Source organism: Octodon degus, unplaced genomic scaffold, assembly GCF_000260255.1.
Source record: "Octodon degus isolate 3935 unplaced genomic scaffold, OctDeg1.0 scaffold00118, whole genome shotgun sequence".
Lineage (NCBI taxonomy): Eukaryota > Metazoa > Chordata > Mammalia > Rodentia > Octodontidae > Octodon > Octodon degus.
Window position 1 is genome coordinate 2,396,143 of NW_004524694.1, and position 12,768 is coordinate 2,408,910.

The 12,768-nt window shown below is 42.7% G+C and overlaps 1 pseudogene; it reads right to left on the reverse strand.

Moving 5' to 3' along the window:
• Positions 1 to 1,632: 1,632 nt before the first annotated feature.
• On the reverse strand, positions 1,633 to 1,744 carry LOC111812268 (annotated as a pseudogene).
• Positions 1,745 to 12,768: the final 11,024 nt, after the last annotated feature.

The window sequence follows — 12,768 nt, forward strand, 5'->3', positions numbered from 1 at the left end:
GGAGTTATTAGGTTCTTGTACATGGCATCTTCATTCTATTTATTTCCCCATCCCCTCCTCTTCACCCCTTGCCCTTATTCCCTTAGACCCATTCCCTACTGCCAGAGATCCATCCACTTGTCTCCTTCCATCCATCCTTTTGTTACTCTTTGCCTATAATTTCCCTCGTTCAAATGAGAGATCCATATGGAATGTAAGCTTGTGTGTCTGGTTTGTTGGACTCAACATTATATTTTGCAGATGAGTGCGTTTTCTTACAAATGTCTCAAATTTGTCATTCCTTATAGCCAAGTAGTATTCCATGATACACAGATACTACATTTTCTGTATCCAGTCTGTTGAAGGGTATACAGGCTACTTCCAGGATTGGGCTATTATGAATTGTGCTGTAATACACACCGGCATTTTGTTTTATGAATGTAGGTATTCCAGTATTTGGTGCATAATATTTATTAATGTTATCTCTTCTTGTTAAACTGTTTCCTTAATTAGTATGTAGTGACCTTATCTCTTTTAATCAGTTTTTGCTTGAACTTTACTGTGTCTAATATTAGAATTGCTACCCCTGCTTGTTTTTAAGGTCCTGATGTAAAAAGCATTATTTGCATCCTTTAATTTTAGTCTGTTGCTGGGTTTGGGAAGCAAACCCATACAGAGAGATGAATGAAGATCTGAGAGACAGAGAGTATCTTGGCTGGGAAGCCCAGGGACTTCACTGGAATGGAGTGAAGCCCTGAACTGACTCAGAACCCCAGATTTATTGAGGAAAACAAGAATATAGAGTTCTGCTGAGCACAGATATTTGTTTTAGGTAGCAAAGCAGGCAAGCAAGGCACAGGGACAGTTTGGTTGAATAATTAACTTTCATCTAATTGTCTCCCTGGGGAGCATTCTTGTTTTCCCATAAGGCCCATCTCTGCATGAGCTGGTAAGGAATCCTGTCTTCAAGGCATTCACTTGGTCTCCTGGAGGCAGCAGTCTTCCACCTCCCGAGTCAATCCAAGAAGACACTGACCCATTGGGTGTCACAAGGAACTCCATAGTTTATGAATATCTTTTTGAATTAGGTGAATTTCTTGAATACAACTGACTGTTGGTTTGTTTTTTGATCCAGTCTGACCATCTGTGTTTTTTACTTGTAGCGTTAAGGCCATTCCTGTCGAGAGATATTCCTGAGAGGCGTTGGTTATTTACGATCATTGCTTTCATCTGTTAGTGAATCCTGTGTTTTTCTTGTCCTGGCATTTTTTGTTTTTCCCATTTATCCACTGACTTTGTGCTTTTAGCTGCTGCTTTTAGTTTTGTTATTTCTGTCAAGGTTATTCTTAAGTATTTTTTTGAGTGCTGGCTTAGCCCTCATATGTCTTTTGAGCTAGTCTTTTTCCTGGAAATACCTTATTTCTCCTATTTTGAAGGGTAATTTTGCTGGATAAGTTAATCTAGGTTTGTACTTGTTGTTAAGGCTTAGTCGAAGTATGTTATATACTTAGGAGGAGAAAATTGGATATGAAGTGGGTGGTGAGAAATAGAGATGAGAAAAGTTTATAGGACTATATAAATATTACAGAAAAAGAGATCAATAAAGTGGAGGAGAAGGGAGAAGAAACAGGAGAAAGAAGTCAGGTGAAAAGATATGGAATAAAAGTAGAAAAAATAAAGAGGAACAAGGGAGACAAGTTTTCCGTTAGCAATAATCACGCTTCGGGAAACCTCATTTGCTACAATACTGCCACTGCACAAAGCTTGGGGAGAATTTCCTTGACCTCTAGAAGCTAAATTGGAAGCAAAAGGTAAGAGGAAGAGAAGTGCATGCGCACGCACATTCATACACGAAGGAGAAAATAATGAAATAAAAAGAGGGAGAGGACCAACAGGAAAAGAAAACAGCAAAACAAGAACTAAAGCTTTCTACTGTGTTGGATGAGTGGCTCTTTTCTGCAGCCCAGGATTAAGCAGCAGACCTCAAGCAAAGATGTGCGTCTGTTCACGCTGGGGCCTAAGGTGGCAGTCCTTCCCCGAACCGCACTGGGTACAGACATCCGCCTACATTGGGTACAGGGTGACGCTGTGACCTTCTGGTCTTGTGCAGCTGGAAGCTGAAGCTGGCCTCGCCCTGCAGGAGCTGGCTCCGTGTGGAGGAACTTGACGGGGGTGGGTAGTGGGACTCTGGGCAGCGTCCTTCTCTACAGTGGCGTCCCAGGTCACTCTCATTCCACAACGATGGCAGTGGCCCCACACCTACCGTTGACTATGGAAAGCCGTTCTACAAGCAGTGTACCACGTTTTCTTTGTAGGTTTCAAATGCCACTGACTCTGTCCGTCCCAGTGTGGTCCTATGTGAGTGAAAAGATTTTAGTTTCAGGTCATCTCCTGGATCCAACTAGCCAGCTACTCTCAGCCATGGTTTGCAGAGGATCCCCCTCTTCTAAGAAATGTTCTCTGTTTCTTCTGTGTGTTTTAATCCTCACCTCATGAGTTCCCTCGGGGTTTCTTGGTGGCATCGGTGCACTTTGATTCCTCTCTCAGCTACTGCTGTTTTCCAGACTCCAGCATTGACGCAATTTTCCCCCATTTACTTTATTTCTGTGCTTCTGCCTCTCTCTCTCTCTCTCTCTCTCTCTCTCTCTCTCTCTCTCTCTCTATCATTTTAAAGGTTATTCCTTTCTATTTCTTTTCTGACAAAATGTCAGTTGTCATTCTTTCAGTTGCATGTATAAATGTAATGTGTATTTTTTAATAGGCCCATGCTAGAAGCCTAAAATAAGACTCAACCAAATAAAAAGTACCTATCACTGAATTCTGGAAATAGCGGAGGTGGGTAGAAACAATATGTGCTGCTGCAGGCTTCTCTGTCTTCCCTCTTCCACCCCTGTACAATTGTCTCAATCTCTCTTTCCCTTCCTACATTCTTCTAAGACAGCTGCCTCACAGGACATAAGGAGTTAGAAATTTAAGTATCACCTTGAAGGAGAGTCATGAAGGAAAGCTGATTGACTCACCAAAACCATGGTAGGAAAACAAAAACTGTGAGTTAAACTAGTTAGAGATGGGGTTTATTGTACTAATAGAGTTTGGGTTATTTTGGCCAAAGTTCCAATTGCAATATATGGTCAGACTACTTTGGAAAGGTGAAAAGGAAGCATACGGTAGCATTCATGTCACCATTGCTGATGACCAACAGTACTATGAGCTTGTGCACTAGGGTCTGAACATCAGTGTTCACATATGGAAGCCTGCTTACCACATACATGCACGCACATCCACACAGCCACACACATTTAGGCGACCATGTCATTAAAGTGGATCTCAAGCCAGCTGTGGTGGTGCACACCTACAATCCCAGCACTTGGGTGGCTGCAGTAGGAAGATTGCCGCAGCTCTAGGTCAGCCTGGGCTACCTAGAAGTTCAAGGCTAGCCTGGACTGCATGATCTCAAAATACCAAGAGCAGAAAACAAACAAAACAAAGTGGATCTCAGAGAGTCTTGAAGAATAGCCGGACATTTAAAAGTTTGGCTTTCTTACTTTGAGAATTCAAGAGGCTAATCAATTCTTATAGAAGCCATAACTCAAAGTTACACCAATAAAAGTTGTGTTATCAAAAAGTAAAAAGGAGACAGACAGACAGACAGACAGACAGACAGACAGACAGAGAGAAACAGTCTCTGTATAATTCAGGTTGGCTTTGAACTCACCACATAGCCCAGGCTGGCCTCAAACTCACATCAGTCCCCATACCTCAGCCTCCTGAGCACTGAGACAAGCGTGCACCACTGTTCCCTGCTACCAAGTAGTACCTTAACAAAGAAAGCAAAGTCTTCAAAGTCAGTGTAACTTGAGGCCAAGTACTAAAATCTAAAACCAAAGCCATGTCTGGCATAGTGGCAAATTCCTGTAATTGCAGCACTCGGGTACCTGGGTAAGAGTCACCACAAGTCTGAGGCCAGCCTGACCTACACAGTGAGATCAGGGCCAGCCTAAACTTCATGGCAAGAACCTACCTCAAAACAAAAACAAAAACAAAGCCAAGTATCATTTTTGATAAAAATTGAATGCTTCTACAGAGTTTATCCTATTATTCCATCTCACACAGAGGTATGAAATTCGTATATACTCCTTAATAAGCTATTCATTTATGGGAAATGTGTGATGTTATTAACATCAATAAGACGACTAATTGATTTTTATTTTCCCAAACACTGAATCCAGCTGCCACAGTGATGCGCGTGGGAGTTGGTCTTTTATGGGTTCAAAGGGAAATTAATGATGAATGACCACGTGTATTAACGCAGAAGATGGAGCAGGATGACCACAGGCAGACTACTGCACCTCAGCATGCCTCACTTATCTCACCTGCAAAATAACTTTTACTGGTTGCCAGGAGAAATGCACAGAGAACACAGAACACAAAAGCTGCTTCATAATTGTTGACAATCACTCTATCATCACCATCATTTTCATCACATTGCATTAAGGAAAGCCAGATGTTGCTTATTACTCTGACCTCAATTTTGTCATTCACTTTGTATAAGAATAAAAAAGACAATATAAACAATCACATTATCATTTGGGACATTTGTATCTTCTTTCAGTAAAATGGGAGTATCAATGGCATAATGATAAAGCACATAACAATTGTAATGGGGGTTTTAAAATAGAAATCAGGTTGTTGGATCCCCGGGCCTGCCGTGCTGGCCCCACTCCAAGGGCACGCTGCGATTGCGATTGAGACTGGGCCTGGTGGCGCACACCTGTAATCCCAGCACTTGGGAGGCTATAAACAGGAGGATCACTGTAAGTCCGGAGACCCTGTACACCCTGTCCTAAATACAAAAAAAAAAGAAATCAAGAAATACATTTCTGAATTAGATTTCTCTATTTTTAAATCTAAACTTTCAATTCAATATTAGAAAAATCAGAGCATGGCATCTTGGAAAAGGTATTTTTTTTTTTGAAAAGGTATTTTATAACAGGAAGACAGATAAGCTATACCACAGATTTGTTTCCTTGAACTTCTAAAAATTGGTGTTTGGGAACCAACTTGTCATTCCTTTGTGTTTGCATGCACGTACACACACACACACACACACACACACACACACGACAAAACACAGGCCTATATTAACAAATACTGCCAATCACAGCTCAAGGTAAATGCATTATAAATTCTCTTCACAGCTAATCCTAGATCTCCAGGTTCCTGGAAGGATGGTGGAGTCACATTTATCAGAAAGTCTCAAGGGACACATAAAGCTTTCAAATACATGAGGATGTGGGTAATAAAAGAACCTGGCAGAAGGCGCTTTGAACTTGGCAGTGTAGTTTGCTAAATCGACACCACAGATTCACAAAGTATCCGTTCCATCTTCCTTGGATTATAGATGGATAACTGATGCAGCCAAAGCAGCCATCTAAACAAGAGTGTTATGTTCCAGGCTCAATGAATTGTGGGGTTAAGGAGTGTTTTTTCTTTTCCTGTTTCTTACTCAGAGTTGGAGAAATCCAAGAACTGGAAATGTAACCGTAATCTCACGACCTACAAAGTACAGTGCTTATAAAATCACTCAGCTATTCCTTCAAAGGTTTTTAACTTAAGGTCTGGGCCCTACAAGCTGCTCTAAAAACTCAATTTGCCCCGACTAACATCATCATAGGACAGCATATGCATACATTGATTTTAGAATCAACCAAAAATATCAGGCACCTTGCTTGTTGATCTGCTACAACTTTGGTAGGCAAAATAGCATAAGTAATTTTAGTTTATTCAATTGTAACTGAAGTATGAGGGGTATACCCTAGTACTAATCAAAATTGATTGACAAATTGGCCACAGATATAGCTTCTTCAAGCATAAAGCACAAAATACAAGTTTGGTTCCCTTCTTAGAGCCCCTAGGCAAGCCAAAAACCTATAGAACTCGCATTTCTTCATTAAGCTAGTATTACTTCATAACATCATAAGATGTTTACCAATCTCATAGAATTGTCTGTTTTGAAAAGCTGGATTGTTGTTGGCTTAAGCAATACTTGGGACTTTTAGAAATCACAAAATAGCCTGCTTTTGCTTTATTATTTTACTTGAAAAAATCTAGTTAGAAAAAAGTAGATCTCATATTTCTGATGCACTGAAAGGCTTGAGTTCATAATTAATGGTATTGGCAACAGACAACAGTATAACAGTTCTCCTTAAATGCATTTTGATTGAATGCATGTAGCATCCCATGTAAGACGCATTTTGCTCTGTGTCCAATATGGTGCTAGACATGGGTGGAAAAACAGCAGATATTTTTCCAAGCAGAAGGCATGAGATGGCTAAAATCCTCAGCCTCCACAGCAGAATTAATTAGTGTGTTCACCAACCAAAGCTGTAAGATTTATAAATGAAATTCTAGAAGGGGCATCAAGCTAGCACAGGATATGGAAGCCAAATGGAAAACATGAACCAATAAAAGAAAAAAGCTAAACTAGCTCGAAGTCTAAGTTTAGCCTTTGAAGTCAGTTCAAGTCCTGCGTGCTTTAATTCTGATGTAACCCTAAAACGGTGGGTACAAACAAAAACTCGAAAACAGCTTTTGTAACTTTTGGACCTACTGCACACAAGTCAGTCTGTTGATGGCGATACTGATTACACAGTGGTCTGAATTTTATCTGGATTGAAAGTCATTTGCCTCAGGTTGAAATATGAGAATGAAGACATCCCACCAAGAGCAGCCACCCCCCGGGCTCGTCACCTCTGCACACGTTTATGCGCGATGTTACACAGTGTGTTACACTGTGCTGATGGAGCCAACTGTCTCAGCAGCAGTGATGCACAAGTTTTTGCACACAAGCACATTCTTCCTGTATGACGATGTGTTTGTTTCTCTTTGTCCTGTCATTTGTTTCATTTCACATTCTAGTTAATGAGACACTGGCTTTTCTGTGTACAAGAATATTTTTCTGAGAAGAAATAATTCTCTTGATTTCAAAAAATTATATTTCTGTCAGGATGCAAGTTTCAAACACATATGGCACTAAAGGTCCATAACCACCCCGTCTTGTTGTTGTTGTTTAGACAGGGTTTCACTGTCCAGTTCAAGGCTGGCCTTGGACTCACAGTGATCTCCTGCCTCAGCCTCCCTAGTGGAGCAATATGTAATGGAAGGCACAAAGAACTACCATATAATTACATGAGAAGAGAGCATTCCGCCTATGGCAGCACCACTGCTTCAAATCTGGAAAACAGCCCACAGGAACAAGAAAACTTAGCTATTGCCACAATTTTCTCATAGGCCTTACAACATTCTACCCTTGTTATTACTGAAGAAATCATACAAATAAAAATGTTCAACAGTAAGTACTATAGCAGATGTATCAGGTTTGATAAAAACTACAGTGAATATTTAATTTTAAAAAGTATTATAGTAAAAGACACATTGCCATGAACCCCCCTCAGGATTCTCCCCCTTGGTTTGAGTGCACCACCCCACTGCTCTTGCCATGCTCCAAAGCAGTCCTGGAAGTCTCCTCTCAAGTCCTCAGGCACGCTCTCATGGCTGCCTCAGTTTCCTGAATCAATTCAGAGTGTTCACCTTTCATGGTTATTTAGACTTTGGTGAAAAGACACAGGTCACCAGTGCCAGACCCCATGGATAACATGGATGAGGACACTGGGCAATGCTTTTATGAGGCTGCATTTCTGTTAGATGAAACTCACAGCAGCCTTTAGTGTATTTTTGGTCACATCTCTGAAAGATACTCAAGAAGGAGACTTCCAGAGCTGCTTTAGACAGTGGCAAGAATAAACGGATATGTGTGTTTGAAGCAAGGGGCAGGGAATATTTTGAAGGGGATTAATGTGTCCATAATCATTTTTTTAAAGTTGTAATACATTTTAAAACTTACACACCACATGTTTTGACCAGACCTTGTATGTGCATGGCTCCACGAGAAGACAAAGAAGAAAAAGATCAACTCAGTTGGAGGAGGAGAGGATGAAAGGTAGATTTACGAAGGGGATACTTTTTGAGACTGAAAAAATGGGCTGAATTTCTGTAAGATGAAGACGCGAAGATTCCCAAGCAGATGGAATAAATACAAAATTGCCTGGGCCCATTTGTGAGCTTAGGTAAGTATCAGAGAATTGTGGTTCTTAGACTTAAGTTCTATATATTTTTCTCAAGCAGCTTCTGAATTGGGTTATGGGCAGATCTTGAAGAGTTCAGAAAAGCCAGCTAGCAAAAAGCCTATAGTTTTGCAACAGGGATGTTCTAGGTGATTCTCGCAAGGGCCTATAAAATGAGGAAACCGGGAACTAGTCTCGGAGACAAAGGAGGATTTAATTGGAAAGTAGGAGACAAAGCCATCCTTATTTTGAAGTAGCAAAGAAATTCACTGTATTGTGTCCATGCTATAAGACACTGTGAATGAAAAGTGTAACTTAAAAGTGGACTGTGTGTTAGGTTTTTCTGGCAGCAGTGTGGTAGAGAAGCAGAAATAAAAGAGGTGGGGGAGCCTTTGTTAACTCTGAGACATTAAGAGGACCGAAGGCAGGGAGATGAGGGTGCTCTGACCTGAGACAGGGAGGCTGAGACTCCATGGACTTTCGCTGGGGATGGTGGAGCTTGAGGCGCAGGTTCCGTGACACCTAGGGGTTGGACCAGAGGCCCCTTGTGTGCCCGGAAGGGTATGCAGCAGTGGGCTGGGGCAGGAGGAGGAAGTGATGCTTGCGAAGATGAGCTGTTGTTTTGGAATTCTGCCGTGTTGAATCAGGGCCATGATAATTTAACAGCTGTTTGGCATGGCATATGGTGTCAGGGATTGAACCATGGTCCCTGTGCTTGCCTAAGCAGGTGCTTTAGTGCACTGAGCTAGCTCGCCAGCCCCAAAGCCAAGTTTATTATTATTTTTTGTTCATTTATATATATTTTTTTGTAGTACCAGGGACTGAACTCAGGACCTTGGGCTTGCTATGCAAGCACTTATGCTGCTGAGCTATCTCTCCCATCTTGTGTTTTTTTAAAATTGTGTATTGTTTTTAATGTCTTAACTATTTTTCTATTCTCTTTAAAATAAAACGATGAACTAGTATATGTTGTGGACATAATTTTACAACAATAAAAATTCAGGCTATGGCATATTCATTACTTTTATGCAGATTTACAGTGACTTTGGAGTAAAGGCAGCAGAGTGGAGAGATGTGGGACCTGCAACCCAGACAGGAAGGGAGGAGGAAAGTGTATGCATGGTACAGCTTAGAAACTGCTGCTTACGAGGTTGGGATATATACAAAGGACACAGTTGCTTTGTACCAGGACAACTGGGAAAAAGAGCTAGGAGCATCTCAGAAACCTTGCGGCCATCACTCTGGTCATAGGTCCAGAGACCTTCCAGGTACCGCATAAACCTTCCTTGGGCTCACGTCAGGCTTGCTTTCCTTGCTTTAATCCTACAAAGTAATCTACAGTCACAGCTGTGACCCAAGCAGGGGCAGCTTCAGGTCCCGCTATAGCTCACAGTAGAGCAGATCGTGGCGATCACTTGGTGCTGTTTTGCAGACAAAGAATTCAAGAGTTTAGGGGCCATGGTGGCTTCCACCAAGAGTTCAAAAGAATGCGGAAGGTCAGGCCAAAGTTTGCCTCAGAGTCACCTTCCCTGCAGAGAGGCAATGAGGGGAGCTGAGGGAATGAATCCACACAGGTTTAGCTTTCAACATCACGCCAGGCCTGCCTGGAAGAACTACAGACATCAGCATGCAGCCTGAGAGAGCTGCTATGTGGGCAGCAGATCCCAGGAAGAAAGGTGGGTGAGGTTACTTACATACCCATATGTTTTTGCGGGGGACTACAACGGTACACTTTGCTTTCTTCCCTACTGTTGTAGGCGGCTGAGAGAGACAGAAATATTACAGTCAGACAGGGCTAGGCCCTCAAAGGAGCCAATACAGAAGGCAAGATACCTTGCAACTGTGGGAGAGAGAGACACTCCTGCTGTGGGCCAGACCTGAAGACAAGATTAAAAAATGCAACCACATAGCTCCCTAGGGAAGGGCCTCAGGGATTGATACTCTAAATAGGTATCAGTCACCTTGAAAAAGTCAGGGAGAGTCACTAATTAACCTCCTGCAGGAAAAGCCCCTGCTCTGTATTCCCACCTGTGTAACCACCCCATCTGAACCAGGGAACTCAAGGGAGGGACTTGCTGGCTTTGGAATAAAGTGCTACAGACTCGCAGCTGCTCCTATTAAGGGTTAGCAGTTACTTTCTGAATAAATTCCTTTCCAATTTGTGATTCCTTTAGAAAGTTGTTTTAGAATCCTAAAGTGATTCTTGTGATAAGTTTGTCTAGTTTTACGTTTCTTTTGGGGGAAATGATTTCCGGAGCTTTTCTCTCAGCGTCTTTTAAGACTCTTGGTAGCGCTTTCATATTTGATATGTTACGTACATGTCTTATAACATCACACCCTGAGAATCCCACAGATGTGGTGATGAAGTCAAAGAAACGAATATGTAACTGTGTTGACCCTGGGAGAGAAAGTCAGCAGCAGACAGGGGCCTTGACAACATTCCTAACATAGAAGGCTGACGATACTGCAGAGCAGCCGAGCAGAGCGGAGCACAGACACGTTAGGGTTAGGACGGTTCGGAACAGGAAGGTTTAGCAGCGCACAGCAGTCATAATTCCTCTTCTGGGCAGAAAACATGAAGATGTCTTAGGAGATCTTGTTTCTACCCCATGGGAGAAACTCCTGTGTCCCTAGTCCTCGAGACCCTTGGCTTCAGACCTCTAGGAAACTTTTCCTCATGTTACCCACTAGGCCCCTTCTGACATTAGCGTTGGCCAACGGGCCTCTTTGGGGCTGTACGAATATCATAGCCTCCTTTTTGATGATACAAGTTTGGGGGGCTAGTGGTCATTTTAGAGATTAGAATAATTGCACTTTTTTTGTACTATTTTGTGATTTTGCTGAGAATACAATTCCATCAAAATTTTAGTAAGCTTTCTATTTACTGCCAGTCAGTTCCCTGTCCAAATCTCTTTTGGCCATAGTGCTTGAGGCTGCTAACTATCCTCCTTTGTGTATTCACTAATGTGCTTAGCAAATTTATTTTAAAGTCATCTAAACCAATCAGCTAGACTAAAATAGTAACACCTCTCCATTGCCCTCTGGTATAGGGTTCCCCTACCTAAATGAAAAGTCCTAGTGACACACTTCTGAAAAGGGTAATGAACAAAGGTTCTGTATTATAAAGCATAGTTATAGCTGACTTTCCCAATTTTGAAGATCAGAATTATTAGATTTTATATCAATTTTAATTGCAAGCCATTGTCAGAGAATGTACCTCTCTTAGCTGAGCTGTATTTACTTTCATTTCTACAGTAGTCCCTTGCTATTTTGCAGTTCATCTTTTTTTTTTTTTTGAAGGAAGGAAAGGTTTATTTAGCTCACAGTTACTGGAGGTTTCAGTCCATACTCAGCTAGGTCCAACCCAGAGCAGCACAGAGCAGAAAGCAACCTTTCATGGTGGCGGCAAAGAGCAAGAGCGCAAGGGAGGGGTAGCAGCAGCTCAAGCAGCTGGCTTCTCTTCCCACCTTACATTGTAATGCAAATTACCTGGCCCAGGGCAGGTGCAGCCTCCACACCCACAGTGATCAATCACAAACTCCAGAAGTTGCCCCAAGACTGCATGAGGCTTTGGGGGGACACCTATACACAAACCATAACATTCCACCCCTGGACCCCCAAAGACTCATGCACATCCCTTTATGCAAAAGACATTCTAGTCCATCTCTATATTACCAAAGTCCCAAAAGTTTCAGCATTGCTGAAAAGTCCAAGTCCCAAGTCTCTTCCAAGATCCCAGGCAAACTCTCAACTGTGAGCCCCTGTGCAAATGAAAACTTAAACACTTGCAACATTCAAAGGCACAAGATAAACACTACCATTCCAAAAGGTACACATAGCAGGATACCAAGCATTGGGACCAACACAAGTCCAAAATCCAGCAGGGCAAGCATTAAGCCCTGCAGTTCCATGTGGAACATCCCAAGCAAACTGTGAGGAGCTGTGAGCTACATGAGGCTCCGCCCCTGTGGCACTCATGGTGATAGCTTCCATGGCTTCTCTCTTAGGCTGGCTTTGCTTCCTCCTTGCAGTTTCCCTTAGCTGATCCACATTCCTGGCTTTTCCAAACTTCTGGGGTTTCCACTGAATAGGCTTCTCTCTCACAGCTTCACACACTGCCCTCTCAGGGGCATACCGCCTGCCTCCCAGGCCTTCTTCTGAAATCGAGGTGGAAGCCTTCTTAACCTCAGAACTCCTGCATTCTGAATGCGCCTAAAACCAAAGCCATGTGGATGATGCCAAGGTCTGCTGCCAGCTGGAGCAGTAGCCAGGTTTCCTTCTCTCTTGGCTGTAGGGGTCGAGGGCCTGGATGGCTGAGCACTCTGACCCTGATTTGGAGAAATAATTTCTCCATGCCGGTGCCATTCTGGAAACTGGTGTGGCCGCAGCCGCCATTCTGGAACGTGGAGCTCAGCGACTTTCCCTTCAAGGCAAAGTCCCTGACCTTTGCAGCTCTGAGGCAGCAAAGGGTGGAGACCTGCCTCCTCCTGGGATGCCCTCAGACCATCCCTTCCAGTCTCAGGTTCCTTCCCGGCAATGGAGATCCTCTCAGCTCCATCTTTGCAGTCTACAGCTTTCTTGGCGCTTTCTTTCTGGCCAAGCTCACAACATTTTAAATCCTCCTGCTGGGCTCCTTGCTCTTGATTCTCAACATAAATCTGGCTAA